At 42.3% G+C, this 20,882-nt stretch overlaps 1 protein-coding gene across 13 annotated transcripts in view; it reads left to right on the top strand.

Moving 5' to 3' along the window:
* Pard3 (par-3 family cell polarity regulator) overlaps positions 1 to 20,882 on the top strand; it is a 531,306-nt gene that overhangs the window by 493,602 nt on the left and 16,822 nt on the right. The gene's annotated exons all lie outside the window — the stretch shown is intronic.

Genomic DNA, 20,882 nt, shown 5'->3' with positions numbered 1-20,882 from the left:
CCTCCTAGCTGGTACCCACATTCAGAGGGCTTGGTTTGGTCCAATGCTACCCTGCTTTACAACTAGGGTCTGCGTGCTCTCATTAGGTCAGGTCAATTTTTTCTGCAAGTATCTCCAGTTCCTTCTTGGTTCATTTGGTCATCTCTCCTCCCTCTCCACAACTGGATTCTGGGAGTATGGATCAGTGTTCAGCGGTGGGTGTCTGTTTCTGCTTCCATCAGCTACTGGATCAAGGCTCTAGGAATGGTAACCAAGGTAGTCATCAATCTCATTATAGGGGAAGGGCATCAAAGGCAGCCTCTCCATCACTGCCTAGATTCTTAATTGGGGTTATCCCTGAGGATCCCCTACCATTCCCTCTGTGCCAGACACTCTCCACACCTATAGTGACTCCCTTTATCAAGGCGTCTCCTTTCTTGCCTTCTTCTATTCCTCCCCTGTCTCAGTTCTCCTGTTGTCCTCCCCCCCCCTTTCCCCCTTCTCCTCTTTCCATCTTCCTCTCCCCCCCTCCCCTGTGCTCCCTATTTGCTTGGGGATTTTTGTCCCCCTTCCCTTCTTTGAGGGACCATGAGTTTTTCTCCTGGGGTCATCTTTGTTTTCTAGTTCTTCTGGTGGTGTGGATTGTAGGCTGGTAATCCTTTTCTCTATGCCTAAAAGCCATATATGAGTGGGTACATACCATGTTTGTCTTTTTGTAACTGGGTTACCTTACTCTCTGCTTCTTATTCTAGTCTTGTTTTCACACAGACTGATCTGTCAGCCTCAAATTCCTATCCTCTCCCAGCTTAGACTCAGGAATCTGAAACTAAAACTGGCCCTGTCTCCACCATTCATTCCCTCAAACAGTGGTCACTCCTGCTTTTGTAGCAATGACCGTAGACGATTGTATGCTAACTACAGAGTATAGGAACTATGTTCTCATCTCTAGATTTGCATAATATGGACAAGTTTTATATAAGTGCATTTAATAGCATAATAAATAATTGGGTAACTGTTGCTGCAAATGACAGAAATATGTTAGAGGCATTTTAAGTCTCAGCCTTCCCAAATTAACTAAGGGAAAAAAAAAACATTCTCATACCAAGTGCTATGGTTCTTACTACAGGACGCAGGGGTCGGGGGTGGGGGTGTCGGATGGGTGCAAAAAAAGAGAGTCCATTCTTGCTGGCACTACAGAAGAGAGGCACTGTCTGGGGTGGGGAGAGGAACTTGAGTAAATGGCTTTAGTTTCCCACAAGGAAGAGTAACCCTGGCATTGAGCAGCTGGAGGCACACTTGTTTGCTGCAGGCGATGCTTGTCTGTGGCTCTGTGCGTCACGCTCACTAGGTCCTGGCAGGCTTACCTCTGGACACTGCTCAAGCATAGCAGGGAAGCCATGTAGCGCCAGGAGTTTTCTCCATAACTACAGAACTCAAAACTTTCCTTTGCCTTCCATCTTCGGAGGGAAGAGGTTCACTTGCGATTGCCCAGCATGTGTTAAAATGATGATGGTTTTACATTTCTGAGAGATTCTCATGTGAGCCTTCTGTTATCCTTTCAGGCTTCCTGGTCCATCCCCACCACAGCCCCACCATCATTTCAGCACAAGTCTGTTTGTCAGAAAACTCTAATTGCTTTATGTGTGAGCACATTAAACCACAATAAATTTATGAATACAGCTGCTCCATTATCAGAGAACAAGTTTTATGTCCTAATAAATTGATGTTTCTTTTTAGTGTCAACTAAAACCAAAATTTACACCAGAGGAAGTGAACCTTAACACTAAATAATTACTTCAATGCCACTGGTGGTGAGAAAGGGTACCCACCACCCAGTCCTAAAAAAGCCAGGGCAGAAAAATGGTTTCCCCCATTAATTGTTTCTTGAAAGCATCATTTAGAAGTGGCTAGAATTGAAATAGGAGCAGCACGCTCTGGCCTCTGAAGCAGCTACCAAAAACACAGCATTGCTGGTGGGAGGTTCCCTGTGAGACACAGAAGGCATATTCATGCTGAGGGCCACGGAGGACCGCAAAGGTTTTCTTCAGTGACTTGCCTATAGAGTCGTGTGCTAAGTAATGGAATAGCTGCTTAAGAGTCCTAGACTTCAACACACATTAAATCAATCCACCTCTCCTACTACAAACCATTAAATGGATGTCAATAAAAGATACAGCTTGGACGATGAAATTACAAACATTTCAGAGAATCTGAACTAAAATATCTGTATTTGTTCTTTTGCTGTGAATACCTCCAGCTTAAGGAGCCTGAGTGGAATGAAAAGTATTACTTAATTTACTTTCCATTCGTTTATACAAAATAAATATTACACACATACGTGGGCACGCACACACACACACACACACAGAGAGAGAGAGAGAGAGAGAGAGAGAGAGAGAGAGAGAGAGAGAGAGAGAGAGAGAGAGAGAGAGAGAGAGAACTCTTGTGCTCGCCCCTCATTCATCTCTGGCAGAGACTAGGAAGTCTCGCAGTTTCTGTGTATGGTGGAGAATTTCAGCAGACAATGCCTCACCTGCATGAGCCAAGCTGGGACCTGCACATGGGCATGACCCCACCTCTGCACTTCACAGGTGTAGCCCTGAATTGTCACTTGTTGTTTCTGGGCCTCAGCCTTCCAGTGACCACAGCAAAGGAAAGCTCTCTAATTCAAAGACACCGGTCTTGGGCTTGTGAAGTGTCAGCTCTGGTCTAGTATGTCACTAGAGCCCTCGGCCACACCTTCCACTCTATGTAATCCACATTGCGGTACACTTTGTCCACCTTTAACTGGCCTCTCTGCGCTGTTCACAGCCAGGCTCTGAGGGAGAATACGGGAAAGCAGACAGCACCAGTGGGGCTCAGTGACTCTGCGCCTCCTTGTTTAAAAGCTAAGTGTCTTCAAATGGCATTTTAATGATGGTGACTTGATCAGCACATACTCCTCCGCTTCATTGTACAACCTATGAGCTCTTGCCTCTAGCGGTTTGGAACAGTTCTGGTGCTGATGGAATGACTTTTATAAAGTATCACTAGCTACTGGGGGAAATTTCCAAAGTAAAAGGAAGATCCTGTGAAAAATCATATAAAAACCCACTGGGTCTCAGGGGTAAATTTATCAAGGGTTTAATGAGAAAGTATCTCTCTTTCTCCTGGAGAAATGTAGACTTAGTGTTGTAGATGCCTGTGTTAAAGCTGAGAATTATTACAATATTGGATTATTAGAATGTTTATTTCATGGAGATTTCTAAGAATTCCTTACTTTGGGTGGGATGATTTCTATATAATCTAAAGTCATGGTTTCCTCTCTTGTACATAACAAAGCAAGTATGAAACTCTTCTGTGGTACTTGGAATCTCTTACTATTGAAGTTATTTTGAAGAGCTGGTGTTACCATGTCCTGGCTTATACAGTCCACAGCACCATGGAGCCAACTCCTTGTTGAGAAACACTCCTGCCCCCTACCCTGCCACCGCCACCATTATAACCTTGCTCCTGTGGGAAAATCCAATATTCACTTTGTGCTGTGGTTTTTAGAAACACATTGTGGTGAGAAGTCGAGAATGCCATATTTTCTAAATGTAAGCTCTCGGCCCTTATAACCTCGACTATGACTTGGCAGGGTGGGAACAATGTATTTGATGTTGAAGGTCGTTTAGGACCCAATTTGAGTGTGGTCTCAGGTATGCAATGTGAATGAAGAATGTATCCATAAACTCTGAGTCTTAAGAAGAAATCTGGAGCTTATATATAGGGTTGGTGTTTTAAAATGAGGGTTTTATATATTTTTTTAAGAAGTGTTGTACAACTTTAAACTTTTTGTCTCCACTTTAGATCATGCCAAAGACCATATTCTTTGAAATATGGACTAAAGCTGATAAAAACCATAGGCTTTTCTCTTTAAAGAAAAAGAAATCAAAGTTCATTGTGTGCCTGTTAATCAGAGTATGTTACCTGTTTACATCTGTAATTTTATAGTTACCATTAAGACTCCAGAGAGTCATAGTTGTTTGGTTGGAAATCATTTAACTAAATTGAAGACATCCAATCACTTTGTTGTTGTTTTAATCTCTGTAGGGCGGTTCTATAGTTCTACTGGTAAAGTATCTGCCTAGCATGCATGAAGCCATAAGTTCAGTCCCCAGGACCATATAAACTGGGTATTGGTGGTGCATGCCTGTAATTCTCAGTATTCTGGAGGTGGAGGCCAGGGGACAAGAAGTTCGTTATATAGTAAGTTCAAGGCCAGCCTGGGATATATGAAAATCTGTCTCAACAACAGAAATCTTATTTAGAATAATATTCATTGTCCTTAGAGATTATAGGAAGTGAGTATTCATTGGTAGATGGACACTGAGGGCGTGGTGACCCATAGTCTGGTGCCCAGAGCAAAGCTAGCCTACAGAACATATGATGAGAGTGTCTAACAGAAGGTCTTAATCCATCAAGGCAGGATAGTGAACCTTGGAAACCTAGACATGAGAAGCATGACAATTTCAGTGGTGCTATGTAGCCAGCAGATAGATGTCACTGACAGACCACTTGCCTAGTGGGCATGAGGCTGTGGGTTCAATATTCATCACAGAAAAAGTATGATACACAGATGATAAGTAGATAAGTAGAGGTGTGTGTGTGTGTGTAATAGAGAGAGAAATATCAGATAGAATAACAATTTTCAATACATCATTAGAAAACACATGGACATGTTCATATTGGATGACCATTGACTTTTTGTCAAAGTTGCAAAAGCACCATTACATTGTAAAACTATGTCTCCGAGAATTTGAAGTACTATAATCTAGGAGTATACAGTGTTAGGGATCAGGATTCCTAGTCTTATTACAGATCCTAAAATGTTCATAGACAAATTAATAAACACTAAATGAAGAAAAGAGGAAAGAGGAAGAGAAGAGGAAGAATTGTCTTTTTAACCCTTTGAGAACACTTGTCATCAAGTAATTTCTACCTAAAACTACATTGAACTTAAAATTACATTCATAATATACAGTGTTTAAGTTGCTTAAACTATCATCATTTATTTATTATGGCTTTTCTACTAATGTTGATTTTATGAAATGCCAGGCTTGACACCATTTTCTCCAGTCATAAGATACACACTTTTTTTTTCAATTTGACATCTCTGATATTTAGATACTTTGTATAGCCAATGTTACTTTTAGTGGTATTTCTTCTTAAGAGGTACATAGGATATTCTATAGCAAATGGCTTCTTAAATTCAGTGAAGCTAGAAAGTTATCACTGTTTGCTTCAGAATGTTCTTTTTTAAAATTTTGTATCACAAAATGTTTATTTTTAAAATAATTTAATTCATTTGTTCTAGGGACTAGAGAGATGCCTTGGTGGTTAAAAATAACATTTCTAGCCACAGGACAGAGGCTTAATTCTCGGAGATTTGCAACATGCAAAGAGATTGTTGTGTCCCTGTTGGTTGTGACTGTAGAGAATTAACATCATAACTATATCTACACTGTCATAAGCCCTAGGGCTCCATGGAAACAATTTTGTGAACCTTCCACTGTGTACATGTCATGTACATTCATACTTACCAGAAGGGCCTCAAAGTTTATTAAACATTCTGCATGATACCACTTCAGCCATCTGTTCCATGGGCCACGCAACTCATCTCAGCATTCTCTAGACAATATGAGCCAAGACCGTAGAGATGGTTTTTAATGTCAATACAAAACAATGTAACAGAAACCTATAGAAACCCTGTTGCACTGACAAAATGAAATGTCAGAGGAGGTCTGTTGTAATGTGATATCAGAACAAAATGCCAGCCAAAATCCAAGGAGGCACCATTGTGATGTGGAGATGAAGCAATATCTGTGCCACCCTTAGAGACGTGACAATATAAGAGAAGAGGAAACGAAATGATGTCTTCAGAGGCTATGACTTCACATCTCCACATGGCTTTGTTAGTTGGCTGTCTCGCAACAGAAAAGTTTTCTAACTCATACTTTTGCAACCCAGCACACCCCCTAAGTATTGAATATAAACTGATGCGTGGCTTCAAAAGTCACTGGTATTCTCCCTGGTTGTCCCTGTGTTTGTATGTCATTGGCTGTGTCGCCTGACTCCCTTTCAGTGCTGCTAACCACATTTTTCATACCAGTGGGTCTTGGTGTAACTTCCCTGCACACTGGTCCTTGGGCATCAGCAGATGGTGTGGAATACAGAATGGCAGGTGACTCTGCTGGTAAAAGCTCTCACTGCTTTGAACAGATGCCTGGATCCATTGTTTTCCCATCTATTTCAGGTAGAAGCTGGCACTGTCCTGCCTCCCTGACCTTCGGTATAAGGCTGGTTTTGAAATCTGTTTCTTTGCCCTTATGATTGGTATATATCTGATAGTCACTTGACTAGGTAGTGGTCTACATGTTTTCTATGCCCTTTCTTACTAATAGAACAATGATTCTATGTGTAAGCAAAAAAATAATAATAAAATTTCTAGTGATGTTGAGCAAGTTTGAAGCATACCTATATATCAAAACTTGTCTAGTTTTCTTTCTGTTGCTATGGTAGAACAGACCAAAAGCAACTTAAAGGAGGAAAGGGCTTATTTCTACTTACACTTCAAGGTCCCAGTTCATCACTGAAGGAAGTCAGGAAGGAACTTGTAGCAGAAACTGTGGAGGAGTGCTGCTTACCTGCTCTCTTCTATTGCTATGCTTACCTACATTCTTATATAGCCCAGGGCCACAGTGGGCTGGCCCTTCCTCCTACATCTATTACCAATCAAGACAACCTCACAGACATGCCCATAGGCCAGTCTTATCTGAGCAATCCCTTAATTGGGACCCCTTATCAGATGACTCCAGACTGTCAAGTTGACAGATAAAGGTCACTAGTCCAAAGTCTTTGGAACATTTTAGACACAGAAGTGAAGATTTTTACTATGTCAAACAACTTATAAAGAAGAAAATGATTCCTTTTAATTGGCTACCATGTAATTTTAAAATCTAATGCTTGTGCTTAGTTAGCATGCACAGAACCCAGGGTCCTGCCCTACCATGGCATACACTAGGCATGGTGGTGCCCATCTCAAGCCTTGCTCTTCCAGGGCCGAGGCAGCAGAATCATAAGTCTAAGGTCATCTTTGATTGCTAGTGAGTTCAAGGTCAGTCTGAGTTGCATGAGACCTTGTCTCAAAACAACAAAGCATTAAGCAACAATAGAATAAAGTGACATTCAACTGGAAATGAAACAAAAGCAGAATTGGCCAACATGACTGAGAATTAAACTTTACAGAAAGTCCCATGTCTGTGAAAGTGCTGCTGCTGATGTTCATCAGTGAGACAGTGGGGATGCAGAGACCTTGGAGAGTTCAGCCATAAAAACTAGTGGCTGTGAAGAACCTCAGCCTATTTCTCAAGAGTTAGAGAAGCAATACTGATGGTTCCCTTTCAGAATGGAAGAGGCATTCTAGAAGACTAAACAGAAGGATTGACAAATTCAAAGGATCATTTGGCCAACTTCCAGATAATCAGATAATCCGTTGCTTTTTCTATGACTCTCATTATTTAGGATCCTGTACCAAATTGATTTGGCTTGTATCCATTCACATTTATCAGTCATGAAAGCTCAGTGCTTTCTGAAAAAAAGGGGGCCGGGGGCTATGCCAGGACTATGACCATGTCCTCAGAGCTCCATAATTGTGAGCGGGCTAGGCTGTGAGGAAAAGCACCTCCCACTCCTTTCCACCCACAGCAGGAATCAGTTTGAAGAGTTCTGAATGACGAGCTGCCAGTTCTCTGACAGGAGAAAGAGTAAAGGCAGCACATGTTGGAACTGGGAGAAGAACTGAAGGCAGTAATCACTACGGTGACCGATGGGAGTAAACGTGTGTTACAGCCAGAGGACTCAGCTGAACCTTAAAGATGATTTTATGTTTGGGGCTCTATTAGTAAGACACTTGCTGTTGTAGTTGAGGGTGATGAGCACCTGTAATCCCATCACTCAGAAGGCTGGGAGGATCACCTCAAATTCAAAACCAACCAGGGGTATATAGTTAGACCCTGTTTTAAAGAAAGTTGTATTTAAGTAAATTGTGTGCATTTCTTTTTAAAAGAGCGTAGAAATTATCGTGTCATACCCATGTAGTGTGGTTACTGTCACAGACAACTATCATTTTTGGCTTATAGCCACATAGTCCATATATTTAAATTTTATTGTAAATACCCATCTTCCTAGTTTATTCTTTTATATTATTATACTGAATTGAAGTATTTTCTCAAAATTTTTTATTGTCTGAGAATTTCATATGTGCATATTATACATTTTATGCAAATCCCCATTCATTCCCCTCTAGTTCTCCTTTTCACACTTCTTCCCAACTGCAAGTGTTCTTTTTAACCACTGAGTCCACTTGTATGAGCACAGGTGCAGGACCATCTACTAGAACATGGGTAGCTTCAGAGATGCCAAAGCCCTTAAGAAAACTGAATCTTCCTTCCTTAGCACCCATCAGTGGCCATTGCTCATCAGATAGGGGTAGGACTTCATGAGCCTCTCTTCCATCCGTGCTGGGATTTCGGATGGCTTGATCTTTTTTTTTTTTTTTTTTTTTTTTTTGGTTTTTTGGTTTTTACGAGACCGGGTTTCTCTCTATTGTTTCGGAGGCTATCGGTCCAGCCCGACCTCGAACTCACAGAGATCCGCCTGCCTCTGCCTCCCGAGTGCTGGGATTAAAGGCGTGCGCCACCACCGCCTGGCAGGATGGCTTGATCTTATACAAGCCCTGTGCAAGCAACCACAGCAGCTGTATGGAACACTGTTGTAACATTTTCCACACTGATTTTCATAGTTAGTTATTTTTCAGCCCATGCAATAGTACTGGGCATGAGTTCCATCTTGTGGAGCAGGTTTTAGATCTAATCATGAAGTTCTGGTTACTCTCAGAATCTCCATGCCACGATTACACTAGTGGGCATAATTAATCCAACCTGTCATTATTGTGGCTCACAGGGTTTACAACTTAACAAAACTGTTGGGCATTTTTCTCCTGGTGCCATATATAGGACCATCCAGCACTTACAAGTTGATTATTAAAATGATATTCGAAAATAATTGAGAATTAAAAATAACATGAATCAGAAAGTCCCATGATAACCAAAGAGAGTAAATGGCATTTATGTGTGTGTGTGTGTGTGTGTATGTATGAAAATGGGGTCTCCTTATAACCTTATACATGAGAGCAGAATGACCCAAAGCCAGAGGTCTCTGGCTTCTCCTGGGTAGATACTGAAATGACCTCAGAGAAGGATCTTCCTGTGGTGGTGGACATGGTCCATGCCCAGTGACGATCTGCTTCTCAGAGTACCCTTCATAAATAAGCAAATGAAGCAAAAGAAAATAAAGAATGCTGCAGGGAAAAAGTGGAGTAATCAAAGCTCCCCGTTTGTGAGCAATATTGGTATAAGTTGAAAAAACATTATTACATACACTATGCTGTTACTGTAGGTAGGGGAGAAGGAGAGGGGTTGGGATCACTGTGTAAGAGGACTCTGCTTGTCTGCCTTAACAAGAAGTTAGCAGATACACTTCAGTAGAGGGGGGGGGGCTACAGGCATACCATTCAGAAATATCTAAATACTAGAGGAACTTAGGAGGATCATAATAGAATCCTAAGTTTTTGTCTTATCAAAAAGCCCATGTAGATAAGTCATGCTTAATTGTATTGAGTTATATTGATTAAAATCACCAGCTAAAATATGGAAAGTGAAGTGAACCATGACTGTCCTTGATGAGAGTGTAGCAAACCAGGAATGAAGATTGGCACATCTTGGCTGTCTCAGCTTGAGTTGAAGGAGTTTCATGAGGCCTGGGAAGTCAAAGCAGCAGCTGTCATGGAGCAGGATTGCTGATAGCCAGCCTTTCAGGTTGCATTTGAAATGTAGTTGGTATACATGCAAGGGACTTGGAAAACATGCAAGCCTCTCTAGCTTTTACTATATATCAATAGTCCCAAACAATTCCAATCACTGATTGTATGTGAGGTGCCTGACCAACATTTGTACTAATTCCCTAATGCAGCTTAAAAAGTTTTAAGTTGTAACATGGACAAATCATAAATAGAAACAATTAACTAATAATCATGAAATTAATAAAAGGAATAAAAATAAGTAAAAGTAAAAACAACAGAGGAAATATTGTGACGTTCTTTAAAATATTGAGAAACAGTAGCACTATGGTATTTTGAGTAAGAAATGCCCCGGTAGGCTCATGTATTTGAACACTTGGTCCCTGGGTGGTGTTGCTATTTGGGAACTCTCAGGAGATAGAGGTGTGGTTGGGAGTAGGTTTTGAGAGTATATAGCCTCATCTCCTTTCCAGTTCTTTCTCTGCTTCATGTGTTCGTAGCTGAAGCTGTGACCTCTCAGCCTCCCACCCCTGTAACTGTCCTGACATTGTGGATCCTTCCTCAGGAACTGTAAGCCAACATAATGTGGCCCAACCAAGAGTTGATTTTTCACATGGTATTTTATCACAACAGAATGTAACTAATACAGACACATAGAAAGTTTTCCTTAGTATTTAGTGTATCAAGCCTTCTTTCAGGCTTTCTTTTTCTCTTTCCTAAGTAAAGAAGTATTTCCCTGTTGTTATTTTCGTTTTCAGATTGATGTCTATTATGACCTGTACAGGCAGTATGTCTCTTACTATATTGCTTCCCATTTTCAGTCATTTCAGGGAACCCATATAGAAATTAGCCATTATTTTAAATTAAAATACAGTATAGAATTAAGCCCTGCATTACATTGGGATTCTACCTTTAAACAGAATGAAAGACATAGCTCTTTCTTTTCTTTATCATTTTGCAATTACACTATCATTAAAGACAAGGGAATGCAAAAAACAAAGAAAACGCTATCCCTGGATTCTATGTAATCATGTCATGATTAAAGAATTAAAATAATGGTTGGATAATTAGTTTCTATGTTTGTGTGATAAGACCCCTCTAATATGAAAAAGAACATGATAATCATCTTATTTTGTCATTGAATTCTATCAGCTTTTGTAATTTAATTTCCACTGCTTTTTTATTTCGAAGTTCAAACATAATCCTAATTTTTACTTTTTTCCCCCTTCTCTGCTGTTGCATTTTTTTAAACCTGGGGTACTAAATTCTGCCTACTCTTTACTTAAGACTTCTGAATGTCTATCTCAGTTTGAAGCACGGGCCTTAACTCTGGGTCACAGCTGGCTAACCTTTGCATCCCTGGTGGCTTTATTGAATGAATAACACAACCAGAAACTTCCACCAACTCTCTCACCTGCTGAAATGCCGTACAAGTGCTTACCATTTGTAAGTTGAAGAAAGTCACCTATCTAGTGCACTTGGGAGGTTAACCCCAGGTTATAACGACCCCTTGAGTTGTGCAGAAGGGAAAAAAATGTCGTGTGTGATTTCTTACAGGTGTAACACCTTACAGGTGTTTTCCAAACTGCTTTTAGATTTGTAGGTGTGCCTGAGCTCATTTTCTTCCTGTCACCTGCTTTTATGGCTCCGCAGGGTGGCTTGCTGGAGAGCAGACTTGGGGCCCAGACTCTGCTTCTGACTGTTGCCTGCCCTTTGCCCATTTCCCTCAATAAAGTGGGGCAAGGGGCTACAAGGTCATTCACTCTCCCTCTCTGTGGGGTTTTTGGCCTCACCAGGTTCTCTCATCAAAGACCATCTGTTTAAAAAGTTCTATTCAAATATAGCTTTTTCTGGTAAAATCTTGCATAGCTCATTTTACATTAATATATTTCTAAGATTTTGTTTTGCTGCTTTTAAAATGTTACATTTTTATTTATTGCATGTGTATATATGTGTGTGCAGCACTGTGTGCATGTGGAAGTCAGAGTACTACCCGAAAGTTCTCTCCTTCCACAATGTGGGTCCCAGGGATCGAACCCCCTTGTTAAAATGTCTCTTATCTACTGAGCCATCCCACCAGCACACTGGTGTATTATTTTTAAAACATATCCAGGTATGGGTCACATACTCCCAGCTATTTGGGAGGCTGAGATATGATGATACCTTAAGCCTAGCAGTTCAGGGGCAGCCTAGATAGCACAATAGACCTCTTCAATTAATAATAATAATAACAATAATAATACTTTTGTTCTGTGACTTAGGCAAGTGCTTCCTTCAAAGTGTTAGTATCCCATAATCAATAGTCCTTCCCAGTAGAAGCTAGCCTGAATTGTGTCTGACTCCAGTCAGGGAGAGCCAGGGAGGCCTCTATTGGACTTTTCTCTGTGTTTTTATTAATGGGTCCTGAAGGTATGTGTGCCTGTGTACATGTGTGTTTTGCAGCTGGAGGCGTTCCCTCAAAAGTAAAGGTAAATTCCCCTCGCTCCTGCTTGAGACCACTGACAGGCTAATAAGGAAGAGTGATGATGGTAATAAAGCCAACTGCTTATAAAATGATAGGGCTGTTACCAGGGGCCACAGAGGACGGATGCAGCGTCCATTCCTGAGGCTTCCCACCAGTGAGATGACTTCCCTGTGATTCACAGAGCATCCTGGGACCCAGTACTATCTTTATCGGAACAAACCTGGGATTAACAGCCTTGATGACTAGCTTTTTAACCCAGAGAGTATAGCTATATGGTTTTAATTTGTTATGATTTATTATACTGAAATTGGTGTGAAATGGACAACAAATCATAGGTGTCACAATCTGGCGATGAATTTTATCAGCTGAGAAAGGGGAGCGCCTGTGGGATTTGCACAAGCATCTCATAATTCTTTTCATATTACAGATGATGAGAAAACTGTAAAAAGAAACTGAAGGTGACAGGGTATTCCCTAAGTAGCTAATTTTACATGTACACATAGACGCATATAAATAGAGCTACTTGGTCTCTGTTTAGATGCCTCTGTACAATTTAAAGTGATTGATTTGTATACAGGCAGAGATCTATTTAAGGTGATTTGTACATGGGCAGAGATCTATTTGCCTGAAATCCATTAACCCAATACTAAGACCTTGGCTCGGTCGCTTATGTATCTGGGTTGTCTATAGAAAATTAAAACGTTACAAGATATTTACCAGTCATAATTCATTTCATGTTTATATTTGAGTAAATTTAAATTCACCTCCCCCCATTAGAAAAGTTCTAGGATGGGAGAAAGAGCTATCCCAAAATATCAAACACTATAAATACCCTCCTGCATCACACACACACAAAATCTGCCCCTGTTCAAAGCTAACTTTGCATGCATAATTAATTGGAACATCACATTCTTGCTTCACAGCCCAAAGAGAAATTGAATTCAGGTGTTTGTGGAACATATGGGGGTGTACTGCGAATTTATGACCTGCAGCTTGAGTGTAAAACCCCAAGATATTTGCTGTTAAGACTTAATGAAGCCTGTGCAGAAGAGCTGTTTTTATTTGTGATTTGGTAGCTGGTGCATCTTCTGGTTTAGTCTCCCTACTCCTTCTCCCATTCCTCATCAACGATGGAGCCTATGAGATGGTGGAATCCCATGTACCCAGCCAGTCTTTAACATTCAGCCATTTGAGAATTAGTTTGTGCCACATCATTTTGGTGTGTCCAAATTTTAACTCGGCAATATTGGCTTTGTCACTTGGACAGGTGACAGGATGCAGAGCAATACCTAGAAAGAAGAAAAGTTTTCAAACGAGGGTTGACAACATTGACCCTTGTGAAGAAAGCAGAGATGCTGGGCACCAGAGATGACTTGGTTCTAAGTGCTTGTTGCTAAGCACATGAGAGCATCTGAGTAGATCACCAGCAGTGACACAGAAACCCCGGCAAGGTGGCCCATGCTTGTGATTTCAGTACTGGGAAGGCAGGGAAAGGAGCACTGAAACTCAGAGCCAAATTAGTGAGCTCCACGTTCAGTGAGACCCTGTGTGAAATAATATGATGGATGGCAATTGAGGACAACATCAACCTCTGTTCTGTACCCTCACACACACATATACTAATGCTCACAGATATCACATGCACACACACACATGCATGCACATGATGTGGAGGCCTCAAGTTCATTGTCATCTCCCTAAGAATAAGCATCACTCAGAGGACAGATCTCCACTACACCCACCTCTGCCTTGCTCCCTTTCCCCTCAGTTAAGCAGAATGCTTCAGACTTAAGCACCAGGAGGAAAAACAAATGCAAGCATTCCCTTCTAACAGATGGGTGTAATGAGTTTAATGAGGAATCTGTATTTGCTTACTAATTTACAGCAATTAAGAACTTACTTCTGACATCTGTAGATGAAAACTATTTCTCTGGCAATGGCAAGATCAGACTATTTTATGGGATTGCTAATCAGCAAAGAACGTACCTCAGTGTCAGGAGGGTGGCTTCCTTGCCTCCGAGTTGATGCCATAATTTGGTGCTTCTGTTTGAATCCCTTGAATGTAGAGACACCCCGTCCATGATTTGTCATCTCTGTTTAGGAGTTTATTTGCCTCCATTCTATCATGCTGACTGTCTGTTCTGAACGGCTCACCACTCCTCACATCCACACTTGACATTACAGTGAGACATTGCTTAATGATGTGAGGTGTTGCTGGTTGTCAAGGCTTCCTGTTTCCAAGACTGCTTGAAAATTATGCCCCACATCTGTTGCTCCCACCATCACTCTCTTTCTGTTCCAATGTCCCTTTTGTCTTAAGTGACATCCATGAAATATCTGCACTTCCAACTCTGCGTTGGGACAAAATAGGGATGGAAAAGTTGGACGTCAGAAATTCTACAAGGAAGGGAATTCACTTGTTTCTCCGGATCAACATGTTTTCAAAGATAACAGTATTCAGGAAAGGGGCAATGGCTCAGCTGTGCAAGTATGAAAAGCTGTGTTTGATTCCCCAGTACCCATGTATAAGAAGATGTGTGGGTGGTGCACACCTGTACTCCTGGTCCTGGGGAGTCAGAGTCAGGAGGATCCTCAGGCTTGCTCACCTGTCCAACAGCACAGTTAGGTGAGTGTGAGCACCAACTCAGCACAGTTAGGTGAGTGTGAGCACCAGCTCAGCACAGTTAGGAGAATGTGAGCACCAGCTCAGCACAATTAGGTGAATGTGAGCACCAGCTCAGCACAGTTAGGTGAGTGTGAGCACCAACTCAGCACGTAAGGTGTGACCACCCCCCCCACACACACACATTGTGAATAGGATAGCTGTCAAGGTGATTGAAACTTCCCAGTAGGAAAAAACTTGATCGAGTGTGAATTGCATTATTTCCAGGATCTAAAAGATCTGGAAATTAACTTCTTGTGTTTTAATTAGGAATAGAAGAATGGCCCCTTTGCATCTCCAGTAATTGGGTGCCAAGCACAGGTGTGAAGCTCACTAGCATTTGGAACACTATTTTTGAGCCTAGGCCAGAAAGTAAATTGCTAGGGCTGAGGGTGGAGCAGAAGTGAAGCGGCTGAGTGTGGAGGCTAGCGTGGCTAACGAACATTTGCTGAGCAGCTATCCTTTCTAATTGATGATCTGAAGTGCACCGTAGTCCTTCCAAACCATAGGAAATGAATGGTTCCTTGTACGTGACTTGTGAGAGAACTCCCAGCAGCTCTTGGGTCTCCTTCAGACACCCACACTAGGAACAAAAGGCTCTTGAGCTCAGCAGGGTATGTTCACCAGGCTGTGGGGAGACAATCTAATTTCCATGAGGACTGATTTTTCAGAACAGAGTGTTTTAGTAGATAGCTCCCCCACACACACACACACACAAAGAAAGAAACAAGTAGTTGAAATGCTACCTATGGAACATTCTTGCCCAAATGCTGGTGTCCCATGGCTTTATTTGCTAGGGGCATTGATTTTCCAGTTATATCTTCTGTACCAGGGTTTACTTGGTGAACTTTCTTTCGGGCCAGAACTTTTCAGGGACCATCTTTATGAATGATAGTGACAGAATCCCCTTGTACAATAAGCACCTTGTTTCCCTGCTCTTTTGACCAGCCTGTTTTTGCAATATTCTTTTGGTTCTAGAAAAAGGACAGAGTTGTGTGTATTTTAGGTCACTTTAGCAAGTTAAAGCAACAACATGCCATTCTCCAGAGTGGGGTAGGAGTGGAGGGTGAGCGCATACAGGCTTGCAGGAGGGAAGCCTAGGGGGCGCACTGCTGGGAGGGTGATGCATAGCAAACCACCTGGTAAGGAGCATGCATGGTCTGCTCTGAGGCTGAAGTCTCTTAGCTTTGACTCTAAGATACAGCCTAGATTAGCTCTGCTCCCTTCCCCATGTGCTCTCCCCCCTCTTTGTATATGTGTGTGCCTACAGATGTAGTACGCATATGTGTGCATGTGCCTGTCTATGTGGAGACCAGAAGTCATCCTAAAGTGTCCTCCTTAGTCTCTGTCCTCCTTGTTTTTGAGACAGGGACCCTCGCCACTGTGACTAGGTTGGCTGACCAGCCAACCACAGGCATCTACTTATTTCTACCTCTCAGACTTTGTTGGTTAGTTCGATGTCAATTTGACGTGGACTCGGGTCATTTGTGTTGAAGGAGCCTCAGTTGGGAAAACAGATTGCCCTGTTGACAAGCCTGTGATGCATTTTCTTAATTAGAGATTGAGGTGGGAGGTCCCAGCTCACTGTGGGCGGTGCCACCCCTTGCCTGGCGTTCCTGGATGCTTTAAGAGTGCAGGGTGAGCAAGCCATGTAAGCAAGCCAGTAAAGCAGCCTTCCCTGTTTGAGGTCCTGCCCTGACATCCCTTGGCAGTGGAATAAGGCCTGAGAGTTGGAAGCTAGAAGAAACTCTCTTTCCCAAGTTGTTTATGGCCATCGTGTTTTATCACAGCAATAGAAACCTTAACTAATAACAGATTATAGGCATGTGTTAGCATGCTTTCTTTTTCTACATGGGATTTGGGAATCAAATTCGGTGCCTCATGCTTACATGAAAATCACTAACTGAGCTACCTCCCCAGTCCTTTTGATACTCTTAAACTGTGGAAATGTTCTCATCAAGTGGTAGTCAAGAACATGAGAGAGCAGACCCATGATAGTCACATTTCAAATCCCTGCTTGTGCACATCCGTAGACATCCTGTGGGACAGAGCAAGTCCTCTGGCCATGACCAACGTCAGTGAGCTATATGTTTTCTTTTTCTGCCTGACAGATTAACATGAGTTCAGTCATTTCAAACATCGCACATTTGTATTTCATTTCTGAGGGTCTGGGGTTGAGACAAGGCTCAAGGTCTCATAGTGGACAATGACGAGGTTAGAAAGGCTGGCTATTACATCGAGGCACTGCTGGGGAGGTCCTGGCCTTTGTCCTTTGCAACTCAGGGTAAATAGCTCAAGTCCAGAGGCAGGATGGATACCATATTCCTAGGTGGTCATATAAGTGTAATCACATGCATTCAACAATGGTGACCCCATTTTTTGGTTAGAAAATGGGGGTCCTATCCGCACTTGAGGGTGAGTTTCAGAAAGGCAGTGCACCTGAAGGTGAGAGACTTGGGAGTCACTTCAAAGTGTGCCCTCCACACATATTTGCTGACTAATGCACTCTGGTAATGATCATGGACAGGACCTAGAAAAAGATATATGTGTGCCCCTTCTGATGGGCACTGTGTATAACACAGGGCTTACATCATAGGATAACTGGGGAAGAATTAAGTCCAGGCTCAGTTATAATTGGAAGGAGAGGGTGGATTAGGAGAGCAGGGCTCTGGGGACAAAGTCCACCTGTTGAATTGTTGGTACCTTCAATAGCCACCAGACATCCCCTTTGGATACCAGAATTTGTGGATGCCAAAGTTCCATACTTGATGTTGAAGGACATTTGCATAGAAATCTACAAATATAAGCCCATATACTTTAAATTCTGTCTAGATTTTAATACCTAATGGCATAGGAATACTATGTAACTTACCAGTATGCTTAATTATGTATGGATGATGTAAAAACTAGTCACGGGTTGGCGAAATGGCTCAGCTGGTAAAAGCACTTGGTGTCAAGCCAGCTGTCTGAGTGCCAGAAGGAGAAAACCACCTTATACAAGTTCATCTCCAAGCACTGTGCACATACACACAATAAAGGGCTATGTCTCTTGTGCCAACAGGGGTTGTGTTCTTGTGATTTTAATGAGTGGTTTGATAATGTCCCAATTTTTAAAAAGTTAAGGGTTGCCAGGCAGTGGTGGCACACACCTTTAATCCCAGCACTTGGGAGGCAGAGTCAGGTAGATCTCTGAGTTCGAGACCAGCCTGGTCTACAGAGTGAGTTCTGGGACAAGCAGGGCTACACAGAGAAACTCTGTCTCAAAAAAACCAAATTAATTAATTAATTAACTAATTTATTTAAAAGTTAAGGAATTAGAGAAATAGCAAAGTGGCTAAGCACATTGGTTCTTCTTCCAGAGAACCTGGGTTCAATTCCCAGCACCCACATATTGCCTCAACCTTCTGCAACTCTAATCTCAGGTGATCTGATGCCATACTCTGGCCTCTGTGGGCACTGCATACACCCATACACATAAAAATATGTAGTAAAAAATTTAAAGTTACAATCTTAACAACTTTCCCTCAGTACTTCCTACCCAATGACAATTGAGCCCAAGGATGAACCCTATGGAGAACTGACTGCATCTATTTCTCAGGACTATCGCTCAGAGACCATGGGTCTCACCTTGACTTGGGGGAAGCAAACAGAAAATAGCGGCTGCAGAACAGAAAGTAGAGGTAGCTCCTGGCTGCCAGTTGCCCTATTGTGTTTGCTTTGTCTCAAATTTTAAAAAAAATTGAATTAAGTCAATGATTAAATTTGGGGTGAAAACTGCATCTGTGATTTCTCTTTAAGAACTGGAAGGGGTTAGGAGTGGCTGTCTCCGTCTCCACAAGCAGCCCATTTACCAGATTCTCTAGGATGGCCATTCTCTAGGGTGGTGACAGGCATGGCTGTGCAACTGTGCCATCACCCTGTATACCAAGAGTCATAGCAGGCCTGCAGAAACTCGTTACACTTAGCACAAATGAATTTATCAGGGAAATATGCAAGGCCCACCAGAAGGCTCCGTGCCATGTGTCCTCTGCCTTCTGCTTTCCATGGGCTTCCAAGTCCCACTGCACCATGAATGCACACTGGGCCAGAATTCTCTGCAGGACAGGACCCATAATACAGCAGAACAAAACCCACATCATTACTGAACAAAAACCAATTTTCTTCACATAGTACACACATGTACCTGCACACAGGTACACACACACACACACACACACACACACACACACACACACAGACCAGTCGCACTACAAAAGCCAGTATTGCAAGAGGAGACTAAGTGCTAGCATTTGGACCAAATCTGTCTTTTGTTTGGTTATAGAGAGCATCCTAACCCTCATCATCTCTATTCAGATCCCCGTGATGTGGGGTCTCTGGAAACTACAATTCGTAGTCTCTTCATTAAGACTTCTTTAGTCTCAGTCTCTTAGGAATCTACTTTCATGGTGTTTTTATTTATTCCTCACCAATGTTGGAGGTGGGGAGACTAGGAGGAAAAGAAAAAGACCAGCTTTAAATTGGCACCAGCCCTAATCTGGGTTGATTGGGATGTGTAGGGATTAGTCACTATTGCTAATGAATATTTAAATCTCCTTGGCTTTCTTGGCAAAAGAGGGCATCCGAGTTTTCAAAGCCCAGATTTGAATGATTGGCCCATCACAGGCTGGCCTGGGAAACAAGTAAGCTGGTGCAATGGTTCCCTCTCTCAAAGCCAGGTCTTACCTCCATGCTGCCAATGGTTATTCCCAAAGGGCACTTGATGGCCTTCCCATCCTTGGAAATCATCATCAATCATGAAACCATTGCAGCCTGCCTTCAGCCTGAGCCAGGAAAGCGGCACTGGTGTAGCTGGTCTAGGGCAAGCTGGTCCAATCCTCCAGAACACAGGCTGAAAGAAAGCTGAGGAGAGAAAGGGAAACTGCTTGGGCAGATTGGAAAACTGGGACCCAGGTGACTTCTAGGGCTGATCCTAGAGTGCCACTGATGTTACCCAGAACTAGAATTGAGGACTCTGGGTCAGCCACCTTGTTGGAGAAGGACTTTCACCTCATCACAGACCGTGGAAGGTTGATTTCATCAGTTGCTTGGATTTCATGGGACCCATAAATGTACAGTTAATGCATGGGAAGAGTTGAGCAGGGATGCTGGTGAGATCGGAGTCTTGCCTCTGATCATCCTCCCATTGATGCAGGTTGAAAGCAAGAAACAATTCAGTGTCCCTTCCCTTGCTGCTCACTCTCTGTCAGTTTGTGCTGGCAACTAGACCACCACATGCCCAGGTAGTCACTGGTCACATGGAAAAGAAGCAGTTACAGGTTGGTAGCCAGTGCTAATGTGCTATAGCAAGATATGGCTCTATCTGTATTTTTATACACCAGTGGAAATAGCAGCCTGCATGCCTCAGGAGCATGGGGGGAGCTTTCCAGACTGTGGGAAAAGCTGCATGATTTGAAACAGCACATTTACAGACCTGTTAATGTTCATGTTCTCAGACTGATCCACCCAAAACATCTGCCACTCACCCCCTTAAAATGTCAGTTTCCACGCTTGGTGGGTGTGGGGAAGTGCTGCCTTCTCTACCAGGCTTACTGCTGTCCTTACTACAAAAGGAAGTCCGGCGATATGCGAAGTGCATTTGTCATTATTTAAGCAAGTGGTTTGCTCAAACACCACCTTAACTTGATTTTTCTGTGTGTCTCATTATACCATGAAAATCACAAATTGGTTTATGATCTCGATAACATGTAAATAGGAACTTAATGAATCAGCAATATGATGTCATCCTGTATATCATTGAGAACATGCAGGCATTCACACATATATGTACATGCATATACCACACACACATATCTACATCCGTATATTCACAGACACATATAATAGTGTTGTGATTATAA

This window comes from Mesocricetus auratus, unplaced genomic scaffold (genome assembly GCF_017639785.1).
Source record: "Mesocricetus auratus isolate SY011 unplaced genomic scaffold, BCM_Maur_2.0 Super-Scaffold_100013, whole genome shotgun sequence".
Lineage (NCBI taxonomy): Eukaryota > Metazoa > Chordata > Mammalia > Rodentia > Cricetidae > Mesocricetus > Mesocricetus auratus.
Note: the sequence above shows the minus strand (reverse complement) of the source record. Positions and strands in the feature narration are given on the sequence as shown.